This window comes from Nothobranchius furzeri, chromosome 9, assembly GCF_043380555.1.
Source record: "Nothobranchius furzeri strain GRZ-AD chromosome 9, NfurGRZ-RIMD1, whole genome shotgun sequence".
In the NCBI taxonomy this organism is placed as follows: Eukaryota; Metazoa; Chordata; class Actinopteri; order Cyprinodontiformes; family Nothobranchiidae; genus Nothobranchius; species Nothobranchius furzeri.
The window spans coordinates 68,066,101-68,089,678 of record NC_091749.1 but is presented as its reverse complement, the minus strand read 5'-3'; the positions used below and the strand labels follow the sequence as shown (position 1 = coordinate 68,089,678).

The 23,578-nt window shown below is 43.5% G+C and overlaps 1 protein-coding gene across 1 annotated transcript in view; it reads right to left on the bottom strand.

Moving 5' to 3' along the window:
* large2 (LARGE xylosyl- and glucuronyltransferase 2) overlaps nt 1–23,578 on the bottom strand; it is a 114,654-nt gene that overhangs the window by 56,198 nt on the left and 34,878 nt on the right. Inside the window, exon 2 of the mRNA XM_015953306.3 lies at nt 2,772–2,874. The gene's annotated coding sequence lies outside the window, so the exon portion shown is untranslated. The remainder of the gene's footprint in view (nt 1–2,771; nt 2,875–23,578) is intronic.

Genomic DNA, 23,578 nt, shown 5'->3' with positions numbered 1-23,578 from the left:
ATGTCTCAATTTATCCAAATTTAACAGCAACAGCAGGAAGCATCACAGTAATTACTATATAATCAGACAGATAAAAGCTTGTTATCTCGTTACCACCCAGAGATTAATAAACCAACATTTATTAAGAGTGGAAACAGTGAAACTAAATGTTTTGCCTCACTTCAGGTGATTAAATCCTCAGTTCTGGTTCTGATTAATTGGTTTAATGTTTGGAAGTCTAGATTTTGTCTGGAAGCATCTGTTCGAGTTGGATCAAAAACAACCTCTATCTCGACGCAGAAAAAATAGCTTCTATTTGTGCTGCAAGGTTTTTTTCCCTGCTATTCAGAAGTTTTTGAAAGTCGGAGTGATTCTAAAAGCCGCTTCTCTGCAGGACCTGAATCATTACAGCAGCTATTTATCCTCGGATCTGAAGACACCAAGGTTTTTCCGAGAACAGATTGTCTGAAACTGCTTTTAATCTGAGGATGAAGAGCTGACAGAGTGAAAAGCGTCATCTGCAAACTAGAAAAATGTCTGGTGGCTCCTGTTTCTGAAGTCAAAGTCGTCAGAGTCTCAGTTGAAAAAACAAACCAGAAAATGGTTTAGAAATCAAAAAATAAACCGGTTTTTGTTGATGTGAGGAATTAAAACCTAGAGCGTCTCTAATTTAGGTTTCATTTCACCTAAAATCTGTTTTGAAGACCCCCAGGGTCTGCAGAGGTTCTTCTCCTGGGAACCCGGCCCAATTAAACCCAAACTCCCAGCAACCCAGACGACCCCATCAGTACAACGTGTGACCTCCGGGGCGTACATCGGTCCAATGAGAGGCAGGGTGCAGTGCTGAGGTCATGGGTCAAGGGATTAGGTGTGGGAGAGGGATTCATTGTGGGTGAGTGGCCTGCGGCCATGACGGGTCACCTCTGAATGGTGTGTGTGTGTGTGTGTGTGTGTCTGTGAGAGAAATCTGATTGTAATTCCTGCAGGTCAGTTGGAGCCACAAGCAGAGCACATAAATCAGTCACATTTCAGCACACAGCGGGTGGGGGGTGGGGTGTCTAATGTGATTTAAGCGCGCGCGCACACACACACGTGCGTGCGCACACACACACACACACACACACACACACACACACACACACACACACACACCTACAACAGGCTGAACCGGATCAGAACCGTCTCTGTAGGTGTTCAAACTAAATGTTCCATTTGTTCCAGGTATTAGACCGACCCGGTCGACTCTACCCAACAACAGTCTCTGATTTGCTGATATTTGTAGCTCATAGACAAAATGATGAAGTTTAAACCGTGAAGAGTTGTGAAGTTTCTAGACTTGTAATCCGGCCTCCAACTCCTCAGGCCATCTCCACCTTCTAGCTCATAACAACGATACTGGATCGGTTTAAAGTCGAGACGGATGAAGCTCAAGACTCCATCAGAGGTGTTGTCTGAGTCGTGTCAGGACCAGTTCTTCTCACTCAGTGGAAGAAATCATCCGTAAACGTGATTTGGAACGGTCGCGCTACCTTTTCATAATAATAACGAGTTAAAACAGAAAATAGCGACCGCCCAGCCCAGCAGAACCACATGTGCTCTAATATTAGACCACAGCTGCAGATATGGAGGTCATGGAGGTTAAAACGATTTGCTCCTTCTGTGTAACGGTAGCGGTGCCACTCATCGGCACACGAGACGGCGTCCCTGAGGACCAGGGAAGCTGGGTTTCATCAGTCCATCCCAGCTGCGACCAGAACCAGAAGAGCCGGTCTCAGCCTCTGTGGGGATTTTTTTATTCAAGCCAAATTTATTTCAAATAAAAATAAAGTGACCAAACAAATCCTCAGATCTGGGAGACAAACTTCTGTTTTATTTTGTGGGAGCACGACTTCATGGAACCACAAGAAGAAAGAAGCAGAAGGAAGTCAGCTAGCGTTAGCCTCGTATTAGCTTCAGCACATTAGCAGCAGTGTGCTAAAGAAGGCAAGAGTGAAACCAGACAACATACTCCCGTTAGCTCCGCCTGCACCCGGAGGCAGAAAGAAGAGTCTGCAAATCAACCGGAGCGAGACTTCAGACTCGTCAACATCTCCATCACCATCTTTCCACTTCAGCAGGACGCAGCGGTAATGCACAGATGAGAGCATGAGCAGACCTGTCGGGTTTACGCATGAAAAAGGTTCCAGACCTTCATGCTGCAGCTTCTCCTCTCCGGCTTTGTTTAAGAACCAGCCAGAGCGGTGGGCAGAGTAAAAATCAAACGTTATAATCTGACAGCAGCTCCACGAATCACTGTTGACCCCATAAAACCATCATAATCCTCTAAAAGTCGAGCTAAACGTTACAGTTGATCACCAAAGCCTTCATCTACGTGGACCAAAGGACGGTTCTGGTGTGTGATGAACCGTTGATCTGATCAGAACCAATCCAGATCGGACCTTTTCATAAAAACCACAGGTAACAGTTTCTGTCCAGTTAAAATCTGCACTCAATCCTAATCCCAATTCGTCTGTGCAGAATAATCCTGTCAGTTTATTCAGAAACTCTCCTCTTCAGCTCGACCCCCTTCCCTCGGAGAATAAATACCAGCTCCAGTAAAACCTCTGCAGTATTTATTGATCTTGGTCTGATGCTTCTTTGAGAGCCTCTGAATCGGGCTCCAGGCTGCCGAGCTGAACCTGGACCCAAAAGGCTTCCAGCTCCTCAGGCTGCCGAAGCAGAAAAACACCTGAAAAGGTTTCTAAATGACCCGCCTGATAATTAGGAACAGGAAAACGCAGAGCGGTTCTCACCAGAGTGGCTAATGCAAATCCCAGCGTGAGAAAACCGATGGCCAGTGACGGGAAGGGTCCGCGGTCTCCGTCGGCGGCAGAAACCTTCAGCAGAAGATCCGGTCTGTAAACAAACACATCAAAGAAAATAGATCAGAACGTATAAAGACAAAAAAGGGAACGGATTCCTGTGAAGCTGCTGGTTATGAAACAAAGAAAAGGCTCAGAAGAGCCAGCGGCCGCTGCTGAAAGCATCCCTGGTCTGGCACCGGCTCCGGCTGCAAGCACAGCTCACTCACAGGAACCCAACAGTTCTGGTTCTGGGGCCAGGAGCAGCTGTTTGTCATCACGGAGGAGATCCGAGCTCCTAAATCATGCTTCACACCAAGAAACCATAAAGTTCTCTACAAACCTCATTAGGTTAGAATAAAACAGACTATTTAACTTCTCTCGTGAGTAGGCTCCTCCCACTAAAACAAGACACCTGAAGGATCCCGGCTTCACCTGCAGCAGCGAGAGCTCTGATCCAGTCTGGCGAGGCAAGGATGGAGTCAACAGATAAAGCTCAGCATCTTTGTTCATCTAAACCAGGGGCGGGCAATCCTGGTCCTCGAGAACCGCTATCCAGCATGTTTTAGTGGTTTTCCTGCTCCAGTACACCCGATTCCTGGTTGGATCACCTGTTCAACAGCTCATCAAGCTCTGCTGAAGCCTGTTAATCACCAGTGGATTCAAACCAGATGTTAAGCAGAGAAACAACTAAAACATGCTGGATAGCAGCCCTGGAGGACCAGGATTGCCCAGCCCTGATCTAAACCTTCGCCGATGGTCACCTGGGGCCTCGTTTATAAAACTGTGTGATATCCTCACTAAAACTCACGTGTGCTTCCTGTTTTAGGCAGGAAACATTGTTCCTCACATCAAACATCAGTCCGCCTGACGGCTAATTCCTGCTGCAACGAGCCGGTGTTCTGTCAGAGCAGCAGCTGCCCCGGTTCACTCCACACATTTAGTGCACCAGTAAGTCATTTGAAGACGAGGCCCGAGATTGGGATCAGGACCGGAACAAGGTCCTGGACCTGCGAGCTTCTTCACCTGAACTCAGATAATTATTTGCACGGTTCACATGTTGGATCAATGGACAGACGGATGGATGCTGGACGAATGGATTCCAGTAGCACTAAGGTGATAATTTACTGTTTGACTCGTCACTCGACCCACTAGAACAGGGGTGGGCAATCCTGGTCCTCCAGGGCCACTACCGTGAATGTTTTAAATGTTTCCCTGCTTTAATACACCTGATTTTAATCAGCAGGCAATCAGAGGCTTCTACATAGTTTGACAACCTGTTGAACAGGTAATTCTACAATTAAATTAAGTGTAATGGAATAGGGAAACAACTAAAACATGATGGATAGCGGCCGTCGAGGATCAGAGGTGCCCATCTGAGGCTTTACGGTCACGTGATGAAACCCTGAGGTCTTGCAGCCTTGAGAGCAGCACCACCCGACCAGAGTAGTAACATTCTTCTGGCTCTTGGAGAGTACAGACGCTTTTTTCCTCCTCTCCTCCCTATCTTATCCACAAGGCTCTTTGTCTGTCGTTGGGTGTACCGCGCTTCTACATTTTTTCTGGAAACTGGAAATTATTAAAAATGGACCTGGTTAGTTGGTCTCTCAACGCGACTGACACGATTTTTTCAACGATGAGAACGGGAGAAGGGGCTCTCGGGTGCCCCTCTGGGACAGATCCAGTTGGGCACATTATGGACTCCTGGAAACAGTGGAACCTGATATGCCTCTCCCAACTGTCTGTAGAGGATTCTGAAGACATCTGGATATTCGTGGTGTTTGTGTCAGGTTTCCTGCTTTTTGGCCTGGGAGGTTACCTGGCTTACCGGAAAATTAATGAGCTGTCGAGGAATATTGGCTCAATCCCGGAGCTCAGGGATGGATTACACCGCGCTGTGAATGCACAAACTCATGTAATTGTCGAGATGATTTGTAATCTTAGAACTGTAGCTGAGATTCATGCATTGGCACAGAAGATGGATGCGATCAAGGAGCGAGTGGACGAATCAGCACGGATTGGGATAGATTAATTACGCCATTATTGGATCTAGAGGGGTTGAGGACCAACGGAACTATAAGACAGAGAAGAAATTATCTCTGTCTGGCCCCAAAACAATTTCTTATCTGAATCTGGTGCCCTTGAGCCTGTGAGGCTGAAACGAATACCCCAGAAGAAATGTGGAATGCTGCCGTCGTCATGGCAACTCTGTCTCCCTATCCCAGCCTGGGTGGGACTGCGAGCTGTGAAAGCCACTGAATCGTTCCAGGAGTCACTCTGCTCTCTAAACCCAACAACCTCCTCCCCCTGTCCAGACTGAGGTGACAAGTGCTGCTTATCGTGGCTGCAGGAACTGACGTGTGGAGAGTCCCAAACCCTACCACCCCACCTAGTGGACACTTATGTTGTGTTGTCTGAAGTCTGTTGCATTTCTGTCGGAGGTGTTTGTTGCATAGCAAAGCTGCCCTCCCTGTGAAGGGTAACTCTGAAGTGCCTTTTTTTCCCTCCACCTGACCCAATCCTCATGTAAACCCTCTGATCTCTATTAAGATAGCGCGACTCAGGGTTGCAAATGACCACAGTCACCAATTCTTGTCATGTGTCTTTGCCTATGTATGTCTGATCTCTGAATTGTGTGTACTGAAACTAATTTCCCTCTGGGATTAATAAAGTATCTTTGAATTGAATTGAACCAATAGCAACCCGGAGCTGGTTTCAGTTTAAAGAGACTGGAGAAGCAGGTTTATGGTGGAGGCCTGACTGGTGGGTTAGGGTTAGACTGGTGTGTGAAACAGCTGCATAGAGATAAAAACATCACTGGAGCTAGAGTGAAATGTTGTTTTTCGTCTCCAGGCAGGGCCCATTACAGCCAGCTTTAGTGAACGGGGGGAGACGGAGGGGCAGATGGGAAGAGTGTAGAAAGCAGGGAAGAAAAAGAAAGTCTCGTCGTGATCTGGTCCTCCCTGGCGCTCGGTCCAGATGGCAGCTTCTCTCCGCAGCAGAGGGAGGCGACACCTTGCCAGTCAGAACCCCACAATTCTGCCACAGAGCCTGGCGTGAGCCGCAACCTGACACAAACAAACACCTCGCACGCCGACTACCTTCATCTGCATCTGCATCAAGAAAAACGGGGGGGGGGGGGGGGGGGCTCTGGAATGATCTGGAACCACAGGAGGTCCTGGGCTGATTTCACTGCTGCTGATGGCTGTGTGCTAACAGCCAGATTGGCACGTAGCGTGAAACCGCAGCAGCCATTAGAGCGGCATCATAAGGCCCCCGGCTGGGGGGTGGGGTAATTCCTGTCTTTATCTCTGGAGTCAGATTTGTTTGCACACCTTTCAATTACCTGTTTTCAGTGTTAAACACAGACCAGAGGTCAGAGGTCACAGCTTCACACATCTACTGAAGCTGGACTTTACATCCTTGCTCAGCCAAATGTGCCAAACGGTCAAAGCCGTTCTTCATTTTAAACAACAGGAGGACAAGCTAAACTAAATCGGGTCACATCAGAGCTTCAGGAGGACTTCAGGTCTGCGGAGACCCGGTTCTGACTCGGCGCTGGAGGTTCCTCCATCTTTAATCAATTATTAATCCTGGTCTGTGGGGGTCCTGGTGGGACCAGCTTCTGGGCATTTTACAGCAGGTTCTACAGAACCTTGGTCCCTAAAGGTTTGGAGCTTTAAACTGACTCAGATGTTTGGACCTGCTTATTTTAACAATTAATAATCCAAATAAAAATCCAGTTTCTGTTATTTCACCCGGATGTTTTAAACAGTTTTTTTCATTAATCTTTAGGTATAAATGAAACAAATTTAAACTAAAACATTTAATTTACAAATAATTTATTGCATGTCCACCTCAGTGAACATGCATACGTTCTGAACATGAAATGTGATGACTTGACTCAATGGGCGGACTCAAATGCAACAAAACCTTCAGCAGCTGCATAACTCATTCACTGCCAGTGACGACTAAAGTCATCATTTGCATTTTTTTTTACTGTGTGGGCGTCGGACGAGCCCCCGCGCTGAGAGAACAAACATCTCAGCTCTAAAGCCGATCTTCATCCACGTACGTCACACGTCACGTGATCAGGAAGCAGAACATCCATGTGTTAGGAGATCGTTTTGGGCCGCTGCTGTAAAAAAAATGAGGCGCGAACCGGAAAATCTTCTGCCGATCACACTTCAACAACGGATTATGAAAGAACGGATAACGCTTGAAACGTGCGGATTCTTCCTGATGCAAGAGGTGAGTCTCCGCTTTGTTTTGGTTGTTTTGCCGTTGACATCATCCTAGCGCGCAACGTTCTGTGACTCTTAAAAAACAGTAAACATGGTGAGAAACGCTGGTAGCGAATGAGTTAATAGCAAAAAAACAAACATTATTTTGAGTAGCTGTCTACTGTACAGACTATTATGATTGAAATGATTAAAAATCAAATGTTGACTTTGAAATCCTATAAATAAGAACCAATGCTGGGGGCCAGTCGTGTTTCTAGATGTCGATGTTTTATTTTAAAGGGGTATTATGGAAGTGTGAGAGCCAAAACATGTATAGAAATAATAAATTTCTTCTTCATACATTCTCCTGCAATGCCCTGGTCCTGTAGAATGAGCCCTGGCATTTTTACTGTGATTGCCTGTTTTTCTGTAAAATCACAGAAAAAGAGAGATGCTCGGGTCGAGCAGGCTGCTTCATGCGCGCTCATGCTCAGGCATAGTCCTCCGAACCGTTCTTTGAACGTCGTTTCAGCTCTTATTAAGGATATAAATGTTACAGATACAGAAAATGGCACTGGCGGTTTAGCTTGCCTAGTAAGACTTTGGGTTTCCATGCAGAAGACCTGGATTCGATTCTGGATGTGAACAAAGTTTGTTTTAGAGTTTCTTTTTTACATTAATGATATTTCTTTTTACAGTAAGATGTCCAAATTTTTATTTGAGACTTGCCGAACTGCATTGAATTCACAGATAAAAAAGATGTGGGTTCAACTTTCATTTTTGAACAATTTTTCAAGCAAGGGAAGGGAATGATCTGAGCATGCAGGAGGACTGACCCATCATAAACCTTTGTCAGCTGTGCTGAAGAGAAAGGTACAGAACCAAATTAATTAATTAATTAGCTGCACATTCTCCTGTCCTCCGGGCCACACACACACACACACACACACACACACACACACACACACACACAAGGCACCGTCTCAGCTGTTATTTTCGTTAAAGAGTGTGCACGTACAGCATGCGCGCCTCGTGCACTATAGAGCTAGGATTGGGACAATATTCAGCGTAACTTGTACCAAGTTTTGTAACTTCGAACATGTTTCATCACATGTAACTTTGGATTCGTAACTTGTAATTTTAGTTTTCTAACTTGTAATTCTCAATTTGTACTTGTATTTCTTGTTTTGTGACAGGAACGTTGTATTTTGTACACGTATTTTTTATTTTGTAAAACTTTTATTTTGTGCATTTACTACTCATTTTGTAACATCAAACATTCATTCAGAAACATGAAACTTTTGGTTTTTACCTAGCAGACTTCCAAAATAAATAAAAAAAATCAATGTACAAGTTTGAAATCAAAACTCTCAAAACACACATTTCATTCTACAGGTACAAACCTCAAATCTACAGTTACGGATCTTTTTGTCTCGATTCTAGCGTCAGTGGGAGGAACTTGGGTGGAGCCAATGAGATCACAATCTTAGCTACCAATCACGTTTCTCGAATTCCTGTCCAATCATTGGGAGAGGAGGGCAGGGTTCTGTCAGAGCTGTAGAGAGAGCTACGACACGGAAAGCGGGAGTCACGTGGTTCCTGTAGTGTACTCTGTGTAGAATTTTGTACTGAATTAATTGTAAATTGGAGTGTCTGATAATTTTAAAAGTTTTTAAACAAGTTTGGGACCAGAAGTTCTGGTCAAAGCTGACTGATAGATCCACCTCCCATTTTTCAATTTGGATTACTATTCTATCGTCTATTTTGGACAGTGTCTTATATACTTTAGACAGTAGTTTGGGGGGTTTGAGATTATAAAAGTCTAATACCCTTGGTGGTGTTCTCACCTTATCTCCAAGGGAGAGCCCAGACACCCTGAGGAGAAAACTCCTTTCAGCTGCTTGTATCTGTGATCTCATCTCATCTCATCTCAAAGCTTGTGACCATAGGTGAGGGTAGGAACGTAGATCGACCAGTAAATGGAGAGCTTTGCCTTCCTGCTCAGCTCTCTCTTCACCACGACAGGCCAGTACAATCACTGCAGATGCAGCACCATTCCACCAATCGATCTCATGCTCCAGCTGTCCCTCACTCGTGAACAAGACCGAGATACTTAAACTCCTGCACTTGGAGCAGGACCTCATCCCTGACCCGGAGAAGGCATTCCACCCTTTTCCGACTCAAGACCGTGGTCTCGGATTTAGAGAAGCCGATTCTCATCCCAGCTGCTTCACACTCGGCTGCGAACCGCTCCAGCGAGACCTGATCCGGGGAAGGCGATCTACCCTTTTCCGTAACAAGTTCAGAAACCTGCAGGGAAACAGATTCACAAGCCAAAGCAGGTTCTGCACAAACTCAACAATCATCTAAATAAACCCAAGAGAGAACGGGTGTCTGGGCCTAACTTGTGTATTTTTCTCCTATTTTTGATTCCCCCCTTTAATCATCAGCCACAAGTTTAGAAAAAATAGTAAAATATTACAAATCTGAGCTTTGCATAAAAGTTTCATAACAACCCGCCTGATGTGAACATTTTAATCAGCGATAATCTTCACGGTGACACAGTTTAGTGTTAAATAAACAAGCCAGACCCAGTTTCTAGACTCTGTTACATCAGAGGAAGCCGTCCAGATGTGTGATCAGCTAAACACTCTGATTTATAATCAACAGTGATGATTAAAGGCCAAAAATACTCAAAGATGAAAAAACTCACAGAAACAACCATCTGCGGTTTTCAGATTGTTAACCATACAGATGGTGGGACTGATGTTCGGAAGAACCTAAAACTCATTTAACTCCTTTAAATCTACCTTCAAACACAAACGGAGACTTCAGCATCCAGTCGGCAAACAATCCGAATGTTACGGATTCACTTTGTGTGTCTGGATTAGGAAACCCGGCAGGAACACACCAGGGAACCAACAAAGCCCATAGGACTGCTGTTAAATTGAGAAAAATTCTACCGGAGTGACTTGGTCTTCGTCACAAACACGAGCTGAAGCCAATTAGCAGCTTTGTTTTTAGCTACGGAGGAAATCTGAAGCTCAGCGCTTTGATGTCTGACTTCTCCGAGCACAGAAACACAAACGAAGAGACTCCCGACGAGGATAAATCATCTGTGATCAGACTGTCGATGCTTCTGTTAGGATCACAGCAAATAAAAAAAATCACCAGCAGCAGCAGCGTGTCGTCAGTCCTCCAGCTCCATCACTTCCTGTCTCAAACACCCTCATCATCAGCATATATTCAGATGTGTAGATGTAGACACACATGAAGTTTCTTTTCTTTTATAGAACCGTTTCCGTCCCGGATCAAACGTCAGTTCATCCTGTTGAATTTTACAAATGGTCAAAAAGTATCATAGCATAGAAAATAGAAGCAGCGGCACCAAAGTGATTGTCAGATGTTAGAACTAAAATTTTTATTCATTCACTCATCATTACTGGTATTAGCATCACGCTAAGGTTTATTTAGCCTTCTGTATAATCACCAAGGTTCATTACTGTCTTGTCTTAATCCTTAGGGTTAAATAGATTTTATAGCTGAATGACTGTTTTGAACATTGAGTGGATCAAAAATATTTTTTTGCCAAATTCAATAACATTTTTAAATAAAGGCCGAGTCTGCCTGAAGAAGAAGAAGAAGCTGAAATCTGTGTTGTAGAGAAGGAAAGCTGGCATCTTCAGAGGAATCGGAGTCTTCCTGGACCAAACGTTCTTCACTAACCAGCTGAGCTTTAGGAAGCGAGCATTTTGGGTAATGTTAACTTGAAACAGGACACAGCTGAGGGAGGAATCTAGATGGATCCAGATATCTGGGAACAACAGACTCTCTGTTTTTCCTCCCAGCAGAGCAAGAAAACAACATCAGGGTTGTTTCTGAAAGAATGAGGCAGAACGTCATCGGCTAGCAGGAGCGTTTCACCGGAGGTCGACACCTTGTTGTTTTAACCATCCGGTACTGACTGCAGTCCCATCACCCCAGGCGGGTTCTCGCAGCCCTGCGTCGGGCCGCTCCTGCAGCCCTGCTGTTAATTTTCTGCTCGGCTTGTCTGTGATATCTTCAGCTGTGTGGCGATAGCCAGCCTCGCTCACTCACAGTGTATGGAGCCTGATCGGGGTTTCGGTCAGCAGAAACCCGGCTCACATAAACACTACCCCTGCATCAGAAAGCTAAGGAATATGTTAAGATGCTCGGGTTCTGGTTAGGGTTAGTAGCTGCAGGTAAGAAGGACTCTGATGCTTCAGGTGGATCTAAGTCTGAGTAATCCACTAAAACTAGCAGCAGCTTTGTGCTACACAGCTTACATACAACCTGGACTGTTTAATGTGTGTGTTTATTTTTCTATTATTCTAACTGAATAAAAAGTTTAAGCTGCATTATGAGACAAGGCTGGGAGCCCACCTCACAAATGAATTCATGATTTGTGACCAGAAACATCCGAGACCAGGGGTGTCCTCAGGAGCAGACTGGGTCGGCCCACCGGGACAGTCCACCTCTGGGTGTCCTTATGCAGAAAACCACTCAGAGGGCCACAAATGGATGCAAGTAAAATTAGATGTAATTAACACACCTTGTGGCTAAATGGTGGGATCAAGAGGTCAACCAATATATTCAGTTTTTTTCTATATCGGCTGAAACGATTTTTAAAAGCCGATCAAAAAAATTTAAAAATTCAGGCACCTGTGTGGCCAACTGCCACCACTACTAGACTGAAGAAAGGACCTGAAGGTGTCAAACACACTGTTTTTTTTTGTTTTGTTTTGAGTTTGTTTTATATTTGAAGTTCAATAAATATTAAGAGATTTTGACTTATTTAATGTATATTGCACACGGTGTGTTCAGTTGTCTTTCACAATCAATGTGCTGCTAAAACTTATATCGGCCATATTAATCTGCTTTAGATATCGGCAATCGGAAACAAATTTCTTAAAAATCGGCCAGTATCGGCCTTAAAAAACACATATCGGTTGGCCTCTAGATCTGGGATCTACCAGTCCATACCTTTCTCGGGAAAGGCAGCAGAAGACTTTATGGGCATGGTCTGATGTCATGACAGGCAGCAACTAAAACACGTACTGCCAGGGAAACCATCAGGGTGTAGGTCCAGGGATCAGACTGCTGAAAACAGAAGTAAAGTCATGTCCTCTGATTGTTTAGATCATCTGTGTCAGACACAAGGCCCGCGGGCCAGATGTGGCCCACCAGAGCTTCAAGTGTCTTAAAATAGGTGTAGTGACATGAATGGCCTCATTTTGTGTCCCAAAGGTCACACTTCCCCAGCTAGGTCATGCTGTCCTGGCTGAACTTCTGTCCCACGGATTATCCATCACAGGAGCCGTACAGTCTGCTAAAACCATCTTTGATCTGTCTGCTGTTCCTCCGCAAGATGAAGGACACTTCAAGATTATTTAAAATAATCATTTTTAATAAACTCTTTTTATTGTTTATTACAAGGTTTATTATAATCATCATAAATAATCATCATGGTTCAGTATAAATGTATTTAATTACTGAAACAACTTATTCTTTGGATTAATAATGATTATTATTTATGATAATCAGTCATGCTTGACAGTGTGAAAAAGGTCATTTGCATGTGTACACACCACGCAGAGGGAACTGAATCCAGGGTAAAGTTAACTTGCTTCACATGTCTTCGCTCGATAATAACAAGCTTCCTGACGCTGAGAGGTTTTGTTAAAACCAAAAACTCTTCAGTTCAACTTCAGTTCTTGAGCCAACCCGATACTCTCGTGGCGACGAGAGCACCAAAGGATGAGGGTAGGCCGCCCAAAGCCTCCACCTGCTGTTCTGTCACGCCGATAGAATCGCTCCGAATAAACGCCACCTGTAACCAGCTGACGCAAAACTCCTTCAGAGTCAAGCCAGACGCAAGCTCCAACTCCTGTGTACCCTGCGACAACTTTTTGACCAGAGAGTCGGTACCACTCGGGTCTCCCGTACCGGACCGGGTACCTAGAGGCTGACAACATCCTCCCTTTGACCTCCGGATCCACACAGAGGGTCGTCTAACTGGGTGAGGTAGCACACAGACTGTGTCCGATACTGTTTTCTCTAAGAAACAACTCAGTTAGCTGAAAAACAACTTTTCCACCCAGAACGCGTTTCTCTCTCTGAAAGAAATCTTCTGAGATTCATCCACACAGCCAAACATACGCATTCCATTTTAGTTTTCCATTCAGACACAGGATTGCTTTTAATACCAAGTTTTAATATCAAAGCTGTTACAAATTGTCATTTATAAATTGTCATTTCTAAATTGTCATCTTTAAAATTGTCATTTCTAAATTGTCATTTCTAAATTGTTAGTAATAAATTCTTAACTTTTTAAACCTGACTTCTGTGAAATGAAACACAGAATGGTGTATAATTGGTTATTGAATAAGCAAAGATTCCATTAAGTCTTCTGTTTAATAAATAAACTTTTGCTATTAATTTAATTATCTTAAATTAACATTAATCTTTGGATTAAATATAGACCGAGCCCATTGTCATATGAACTTCTATCGATATAAACATCCTGGATATTTATATATGATATAAGCTTCATTTGCTAACTTGTTTGATCTTTCTCAGAATCTAACAAAGCTGATAGCAAACAGCGTTAATTCTAGTATGTAGATTGTCTACGCTACATAGGTCTATGCTGCTTCAAAGCATACATTGACTATAAACTACATTTCCCATAATGCATGGCGATCATGTTCCCATTGCAGTGGCAGTATTTCGCCACTAGGTCGCAGTGTATCCAAATTCGTGTTTATGCAACAAGTGAAAATAACTAGTAAGTAAGTAAGTAAGTAAGTAAAGTTTATTTATATAGCGCCTTTCACAGATAGAAATCACAAAGCACTGTACAACATGAGTAAAATCAGGGCAAATACCTCAAACCAATAAAAACATCACAAAAACAATAGCAGTGACAATCTATCTATCCACAAATTATCCACTAATTATCCCAAAATGTCCAGGAAGAGAAAGATTGATGCAGAAGGAAGGGTGTTTCAACAAAGATGGAACATGTTGATGCTTCAAAGGGAAAAACCAGTATCTTTACAGTCATTAGCGTCCATGCTACTAGCATCAACTTCTGCAGCGGTACCGTCCTCCGCATCGGACAAACTGAAAACACTCCTCTTACTCAGAGTGGAGTTTAATCCGCAATTTGCTGACTTTGAAGCCCAGAAATGGATTTTAACCGCTCAGTAATGTTTGCTGCTCACAGAAAGCGCACCGACTAACTTCCAGACTCAAAGACACTCAAGTCAGTATGGCTGCTGCAGTGTTTATCTTTCCACACTGACACAACAGCGTGGTCCAGCTGCTCAGATTCTCTCCATGTTCAGCAGCACTAACTTATGTGAGCAACTGTTGTCTGTGATGAAGATGAACTAGACAACAAAGGAGTCTCACTGATGAACTCCTTCCTCAGCTCAGAGCCAACCCCAGAGATGCAGGTGATTCTGGCTGGAACAGGTGAGCATCACAGGAAATTAGACTGGAGCAAACCAAGCTTGCATTATTTTGACTTAATGCACTTTTCTGCTCCAAAGCATGAAAGGTAGGACTAGGTGAGATGACATTTTCATTTGAGGATTACTACTATTTATTTTTGTTGTTGGCCTGTGAAAAAAAGATTTCACCTACTTTAAAACAGGAGTTGGAAACATTACAGAAAGAACAACAGAATGGAAATAAATAGAAAACCCCTTTATAGTCCCTCGGTGGGGAAAGCTTGGTGTCACAGCAGCAATAACATTCATTAAAGGAGCAACAAAGGAGAGTAAAAATTAAGAATAAACAAGAAAATATAAAATAGAAATACTTAAAAGATTCAAAATATTAAAAAAATAAAAAGAAATTCTGAATGTATACACATTTTTAAGGAATACAAATATTTAAAAGAATTGAGACATAATAACGAATACGACCAATGTACTTTATGCAAGATTGACTTGCTCGTGTGTAATTTGGTTATTCCAGATTCATGTTACTGCAAAAATAAGTTTGTTTCCAAATGAAAAGGGTCAACCGTTCATATCTGTAGATAAAGGAAAATGTGCCCATTGCATCACTTTTAAAAAAATATTGAGTTTGGCCCGCGGCTTTGTCCCAGCTTTTCATTTCGGCCCAGTGGGAATTTGAGTTTGACACCCCTGGTTTAGATCATCTGTGTACGCCAACAGTAAAGCATCCTGGGACTGTGTGTGCGTGTGCGTGTGCGTGTGTGTGTGTGTGTGTGTGTGTGTGTGTGTGTGTGTGTGTGTGCGTGTGCGTGTGCGTGTGTAAGTGAGAGGGAGAGAGAGAGAGAGCAAGTGCATGAATGCATGTTTGTGAGTGAGGGTGATTTTCAGCCAAGGGGGTGGACATCTCACAGTTTTGCCTCAGAACAGGCATTAATGAAGAAAGGTACCCAATAGTGTTGGGCGATATATCGTTATTTTTAAAATATCGGTATAACTTTTAAAAAAGATACAGGATGACTTTATATCTTTATGTCGATATAACTGGTCAAACTGCTATGCTCGCGATTAGCTGCTATGCTAGCGATTAGCTGCTATGCTCGCGATTACCTGCTATGCTAGCGATTAGCTGCTATGCTCGCAATTACCTGCTATGCTAGTGACATGTTGCGCCGTCTCTAATTACATGTATTCTCACAAGTTTGCTCAATATGAGAGCCTCTGGGTAAATGTGCTGCTCTAAACTTTGCATTTGGCATCCTGGTTTTTAATTATTTGTGGGCGTTCAACGCCAACAGAGTTCTGTTTATCCATCCTGCTTCTGCGGAGCCGGAGAGACGAGCCAAACCCCTCCCTTCCTGTGTAATGGGAAACATCTACGGATAGCCAGAGTGGCCAAATTACCTCAAATGTATTGTAAGGGTTTGAGTAGTTAACTATAGGGTTAACGTTTTATTTTGAAGGCGAGCTCAATGGGTAAGAAATGTTCCGTTTTTTTTCCGCTGTGATTTGCTATGCTAGTAAATACTCAGTTACGAGCGATTCTGTTGAAAAAGTTATGCGTTGGTTTAAGTTTCTGTTTATTTGGCAGACGCTTTTATCCAAAGTGACTTACAATTTATAACCTATAGGGCATGTTGTGATCTGTGGGGGAAACCGGAGTACCCGGAGGAAACCCACGCATGCATGGGAAGAACACGCAACTCCACGCAGAAAGGTCGCAGCAGAGTTTCGAACCTGCGACCTTCGTGCTGCGAGGCAACAGTGCTAACCACTGTGCCACCATGCATGTTGCCCTTGAGGCTAACAACAACAACAACAACCAATTTCCAGTCAGTCGTAGGTGGCTGTGCGGCAGCATGATGAATCATGGAGAGGAGGGAACAAGGAGTGGACAGTAGAGGGGGGGACGGGTGCAGGGAGGGAGCTAGTTTAGAAGATGCTCTCTGATGAGCAGGGTCTTCTGGAGTTTCTTGAAAATTGAAAAGGAAGCCAGAGTTCTGGTAGTGCTTGGTAGGTCATTCCACATTTGTGGAGCGATGCATGAGAAGAGTCTGGATTGTCCTGAACGTGGTGTACGCACTGCTAGCCGACGATCCTGTGATGACCGGAGCGACCGGGCCGAGACGTAAACCGTTGCAAGAGGATTCTGGAGGCGTGGGTTACGGCGACAGTAGGCCGAAAATAACACTGATGAAAGAGCAACCAGAGACTCTGAGTCATTACAGTAGAATCGCTGATATGAGACAATACTGTTAGTCTCCAGCCATGTTTGCCCTGATAACTAATAACTCCAGGGTGCATGACCCATGTGACCTTCAGTAGATGCAATTACATCATCATAAATTTAGTTTAACATGATAGATTTTTTTCCTCTGGACAAGAAATAAACAATATGGCCACCTCTTGATAAAATTCAAACATTTTAAATTAATTATAAATATATAATTAAAAAGTTCTTGTTGGACACTTGATACACCTCTAGCTCTCAACTGTGTGTGTGTGTGTGTGTGTGTGTGTGTGTGTGTGTGTGTGTGTGTGTGTGTGTGTGTGTGTGTGTGTGTGTGTGTGTGTGTGAGTGAGACAGCTGTACCAGTGTTTCTAAAGCCGATTTATGGATATAATTTCTCAAGACAGCTTGAAGTGGGTTGTAAATATCGCCCAGCCCTAGTACCTAAACATCCTCCCAGAGGAACTCCAACCATCCAACATCAGTTTGGTGATGAACAATGGATGGAGCACCAGACCAGAAGGACACAGCTCTGGGTTGCAGGTCCAGAAAACTCCCCAGACCTTAATCCTACAAGAACCTTTCAATCCCCCAGAGACAGGAGGACAAAAGGCTGTTTCTCTAATTCTGTAACCACAGAAACATCTGACAGAAAAATCTAAAACTGAACCAGAACTTTTAACCACTCCTGTGTTATGGAGGACAACCATCCAACCACTTAGAGGTGTAAAAACAAAACACAGACAAATAAGGACACAAAAACACGAATTTCTGACACACAGGTATGTTAATCATAGCCAAGGCTAACAACTTTCTAAGTTAGTGTGCATTTTTAGTGTGTTTGTTCGCTAATCTGCTGCAGTAGATGGTGCGGTGACCTCTGTGGGCCACCATACTTCTGAGGTACTTTGGAGGTTATTATAGCAGCCGTGTGTGAAAACTCACACTCACAACACATTTGGGTTTTTCATTTCTCAAGTTCTGACTGCCGTTCACCATCGGAGCTGCTGGGTCAAAAATGGAGAGGAACCCGGATAAGAAGGATTTCAAGATGAGTTTGGGGACTCGGAGGGATTCTGGCTTTGTGGAGGAGGATGAGTAACTCTGGGAGGGCAGCAGCCGTGTGGCTCGTATTTCCTCCCAGGCTAAAATACTCGGAGGCGTTACAAAGAACTAATTATTTTAACCTAATTTTACTAAATTTACAGCAATTAAAAACCGTCTTTAGCAGTGAAGAGCTTTTCCCTGGAGAGGAAACTAAGAGTCCAACAGAAGTCAAAACATGATTATTAGCTTCATTCACTTAATAATAAGTACAAATAAGCTTTAAAGCTTTTTAACATCGACCAGAAACAAAGATGCTTTTTGCTGGATCTGCATGCAGGATTAACCCGAGCCGAAGTGCTGGAGCCGTTCGGTGCAGCGCTGAGGAGTAATGAGGTTATCACAGCGTCTCTCCATGCTTCATTATGTCCACTTTAGCTCCGAGACGTCCCAGATAGAGACACCTGTCACTCACTTTTATGGTTCTCGTCTCCTCTGGAGGACATTTCCAGCATCAGTAGATTAAAGGCAAACAGCGGGTCAACCTGTGTTAAGGGATGCACCGATACAATACTGGTATCGGTAAAAGTTAACCGATACCAGGTACTGATACCAATGCAGTTACTTGAAAATGGCTCCACTGTAACTTGTCATTTCTGTTCACCTAATATTTTAGTTTTGTGATGATTTCCATTCATATATTTTACTTTTTATCTACCTCACAGTCTTTTCCTGTTGAAAGCAGAGAAGAAAAAAAATATGTATTCCAAATCATTGCATTTTTTTGTGTAGTAGAAGTATCGGTATTGGTAATCGGTATCGACGAGTACTCAGATCAAAGTATCGGTATCGGTGTCGTATCGGTTTGGAAAAAAGTGGTATCGTTGCATCCCTCCCTACCTGTATTATTCAGAAATATAATCGCAAACCCAAAAGACGCGTTGATCTTCGCAGCAAAAACAGAAACTATCAGACAGGAACAGCGTGGCGATAAACACACACACTGTGTGTTCGTGGAGACGATTTAGGAGAAAAATCCAGGAGAGAAGCAGGAAACAACAAAGACACAGCGTAAAAGGGACGAGGTCCGCTGCAGCAGTTACACATTTGACTTAAGGCACAACGATACCGAAATATCCGAGATGTTCTGGGAGAATCCATCAGTAGGTTTTATTGGAGCTCAATCGACCAGAACCAGAGAGAATAAATGACTCAAACAAAGCTAGCGTTAGCCTCCCTTTAGCCTAACACACGAAAACATCAGCAAACGATGAACTGGGTCTTTAAAAAATATTCTGTGTACAGGAATGCTGGGTGGTTTCTGAAAGGGGCAAAAGTGACTGGGAGATATGATAGCTCAGTCCTATCAGCCATTGCTTCCTCTTACAAAATTAACTAAGCAGGGCTGCAGCGAAGCCTCAATGACGTTGACGGCTCGATTCTAAAAATTCATCGACGTCAGATCCGGAAGTCGACGCACCACACCCACTTTTGCACCCCCAGGAGTTTGTAAATAGAGGAGGAATCTGCCTGTTTTTCCTCTAGTTCGCCCTCTTCTCCGCCTTCACTAACATCTCCGCCAAATAAAAGAAGACCCGGAACAATGTCCGTCCACTACTAGATTCCTTTCCTGTTTTGCCCGCCTTCGTCTCCCGGCAACGGACAACAACTTCCGGGGTCAGATGCGCTGCTCCGTCTCTACCGCAGATGTAGAACATCAGCGGGAGCGTTTCTCCCTTCATAAAGGAGCTTTTTTCAGACATTAGGAGAGCTGTTTTGGTGGTAGCAGTCTCTCTTCCATGCTAGTCTGTTTGCTGCTGGGTGTTTTTGGTTTATTTAAACTTGGTAACTTGAACTTAACGTTGGTAAAGCCACTGTTAGCATCTTCACTAACAGCTTCTTACGTTTGGATAAGCTGTTACGTTTTGGAGTTCCTTTTTTTTGTGGCGTAGATCTCCCTTTTATTACATTTAGAGTGTTGTGGGTTTTCGGTTTAGTTTAAAATATCACCTTGAGTTTGGTTTAACCGCCCAGTTCAGAGTTTGGACCTTTGGAAATCCTTATTTTGGTCCAGAACCCTGTAATCTTTGCCCAGTGGGACATCCCTACTTATTTGTACTTTTGTTTTAATTCCCCACAGGCAGAATTACCTGTGGATGGAAAGATTTATGTTTTTTTGTAGTTGTAAATAAACCTGGTCATCATTTGAACTTTTAAATCCCATTATTGTCCCTTCCTTTTTGCACACGAGCCAAACTCCCCAGGAAGGGTCGTAACACCACTCGCCTCACGCTCATAAGTGACCCAAACAAAGCAGCATGGAGACACTCCATCTTCTACCACCTCTCAGGCAGCAGCCTGCACTCCCAAGTTCTACACATCACCAGAACATAACCAACCGCAACACAATAAAAGCAGTGTTATACAAAATGGAAGGCCTGTAGTGTTTATTCTCTTACAGTAACCATTTATCAACATTTTTGAGGAATTTAATAGAGATGTTTTGGTTTTTATTAACTGTGCAATAGAAAAATAATCATTAGATTAATTGTCTAAATAGTCATTAGAATAGTCGACTATTCGATAAAATAATCGTCGGAATAATCGTTTTAAAAATAATCTTTACCCCCAGCCCTACAACTAAGTTACTAGGCGACAGCATCGCAAACGTTTCTGCACTGAGCGAAGTCACGGATCTGCACCAAAAGACATTATTAATATTTAAAAAGTACTGTCAAAGTACGCTGTAATTTAACACATTTAAAGTTAGAATATGGAACATTTTATTAAAAAGATTAAATAAAAAAAACCTCTCCCTTTAAAGCTATATTTAAAGGTAAATAATAACATTTTTATTCTGTCGGGCACAACACAGTGTTTGTGTTTACATCTACCAGTCACTAGAGGGCGACTTGCGCTAAAATGTCAGCTCAGCAGGGCGAGTCAAGCAGCCGATTCGGTAATGCAGTACACGGTAAATACGGTTGTAAAATACACTCAGTAGAAATCTAATTGTAATTTAATTCAAGATTTTTTTCTCAAGGGGCTTTTCTCATTTTTTTCAGCTAATGGAGGCAAAAAAATTAATCTATGTAACCTGAAACTGAATACTAACAAGTTATTGTATCTACATATTTATCTACAACTTTATTTGTCTACAAATACATAAACACTCACAAGTGAAGACAACATTTTGTATTTGAAGGTGCGATGCTTTGCAGCCAGGAGCACATCCTTTGAAAGAGCATAGGCATTAGCGCACGCGCACACACACACACACACACACACACACACACACACACACACACACACACACACACACACACACGTAGGGGTGACATCTGACACACAGTCTAAACGTTTACACAGCCTGAGCACACACACACATCTCACATTAGCACACCCTTTGACATTTAAACAAAGATTAGCCATGTCGACCAGCCGAAGCTCAGACAGGAAGTCACAACCTGACGAGGAGCTGCGTAAACAAACAACCAGCTGATTTACATCATCCACCCCAAATCCCGGCAGATCCTGCTCGTCTGGTCATTTTAGGGCCGTTTGTGAGGAAAAATCTACATTTAGCAAACTTTTATTGATCACAGCTAAATGTAAGTGATTCCATTTTTCTACTTCCTGTTTGCAAAACCGGTCCGCTGAATATGGAGGATTAGAGGTTTTATGTATCCAGAGATGATGGAAGGAAACTTTTCACTTGTAACATGAAGCTGAGTGGGTTTTGTCTGTAAAAATAGACCGGAGGCTCCGAAACAGCCTCACGTTTACAAAGATGACAGGAGACACCGGTTTCAGACGTTAAAGCTGCCGTTTAAACCAAAACAAAAATAAAAGATGATACAGGGTGAAGGAGATCTGATTTCAGAGCCGAGCGTCTGACATCAGATATTTGACTTCCTGTCAGAATTTAATGAGTCCACCAGCTTTATTCACTCGTCTCTCTCAAGCTGCAACTTTCCACCAGAAAAGTTTGTTTTGCATTATTTCTAAAAACTGCCAGAAAAGTTTGGGCCTGATGAATAGAAAACAAAAGGGACCTCTTTGGCTTAGGAAAGTTGAGCAAGTCTGCAGGATTTGGCAGCACAGTGGGTCACTGATGCTCCTGGAGAGCAGCAGCTTAAGACGCCGAGTTAAAATGAAAATGGACAGACTGCAGTCCGAGCCCCGAGGCGGAGAGCTGACCTGTCAGAGGAAATAACTCCAGCTGAGGAAGGATCATCACTTCACAGTCTAAACTCACTCCTCACTGGATTCCATCTCAATGTCCTCCATATTTCTGCTCCTCTAATCCCATCAGCGCTCCGAAACCCATCACCTCCGTTTGCATCCGTTTTCCACGCGTAGAACAACAAACTTTGGGGTTTTGGCTACCCAGAAGTGGTTCTGGGGTTTGTATTTTTCAAGTGGTTCATTTTCCAAATGAAGAGAAGCTTTAAGCTCAACTACTCCACCCCAGATTTTTTAACACACGTTGAGAAGTCTAAACCTGGAACCCATTAATAAGCTAAAACTGACCTTTTTAAGTAAAGATACACCAATATGCGTTCTTAAATCGCCGATACCGATAGGTAGATAACCATCATCCTGCTCCCCTGTGCTCCCATCTTGGATCACCTTGGATGGTTTGTTAACGGCATGCCGATGGAGATGTCACGTCTCCTGTCAACGCAAAGAGAATAATGAGCGGCTTCGGCGGCCGCAACGCCACACAAACAGAGAAGATTACAGGTACAGATCACCAGAGCGAACCCTTTCATCATGACACCGAGGAGCGGAGGCAGAGAGGAGCGCTCGCTGAAGATCTGACGTCCCACACAGAGAGAGAGCGGCAGAAACATACAGACGCTCCGAGGAGGAGTGGCTGTCAGTTATAGTTTACACAGGATTTTCTCCTACGTGTTCAAAACCACCAGGTTTACATCCGATCTGATCTCAAGTGTTTAGCATCGTTAACGGCCATGAGGGCGACCAGTAAGGGCTAGCGGCTAACGTAGAGAACATACTCGTTTATTGTTGAACCGTAACAGTTTGTTCCGACGAGTAACCTATGAAACCTTTTAAAAACTAACCGGGACTGAAGTTTCAAGGATCAGCAGTGATGTTAGAGTATCTGAAGAATTGTGACATGTGAGGAGACCTCATGCCTCCAGATGGAGGACGGAGCAGGACCAGAAGAAGTAGAAGAAAGTATCATTTCTATAGCGCCTCTCAAGATAAAAATCGCGAGGCGCTTCACAAAAACAAAAAATGTAAAAATATAAAAAAGCATTTAGAAAATGTTTAAAAATATATTAAAAATGAGCAAAAAATAGACAACTGTGATTTTAAAAAGTAAAGAAAGAGAGAGAGTGAATAGGAAAGAGGGAAATCAGTGGATCCTGAGGAAGGTGGAATAGGTGGGGAGAGCAGAATAAAGAGAGAGTGGTGAAGAAGGTCATACAAAAGCCAGCTTGAACAAGTGAGTCTTCAGCTGCTTTTTGAAGGAGACCACTGAGTCCATTGACCTCAGGCTCAGGGGGAGAGAGTTCCAGAGTCTGGAGGCCACAGCAGCAGATGATCTGTCACCTTTGGTCTTTAGCCTGGTGCTGCACAACCAGTAGGCTTTGATCACTGGACCTCAGGGACCTGCTGGGAGTGTAGGGACTAAGAAGATCACCAATGTAAGATGGTGCTTGTCCATGTAAGGCCCTATAGACCAGAACCAGGATCTTGAAATGAACCCTGAAGTTGACTGGCAGCCAGTGAAGCTGGAGGAGA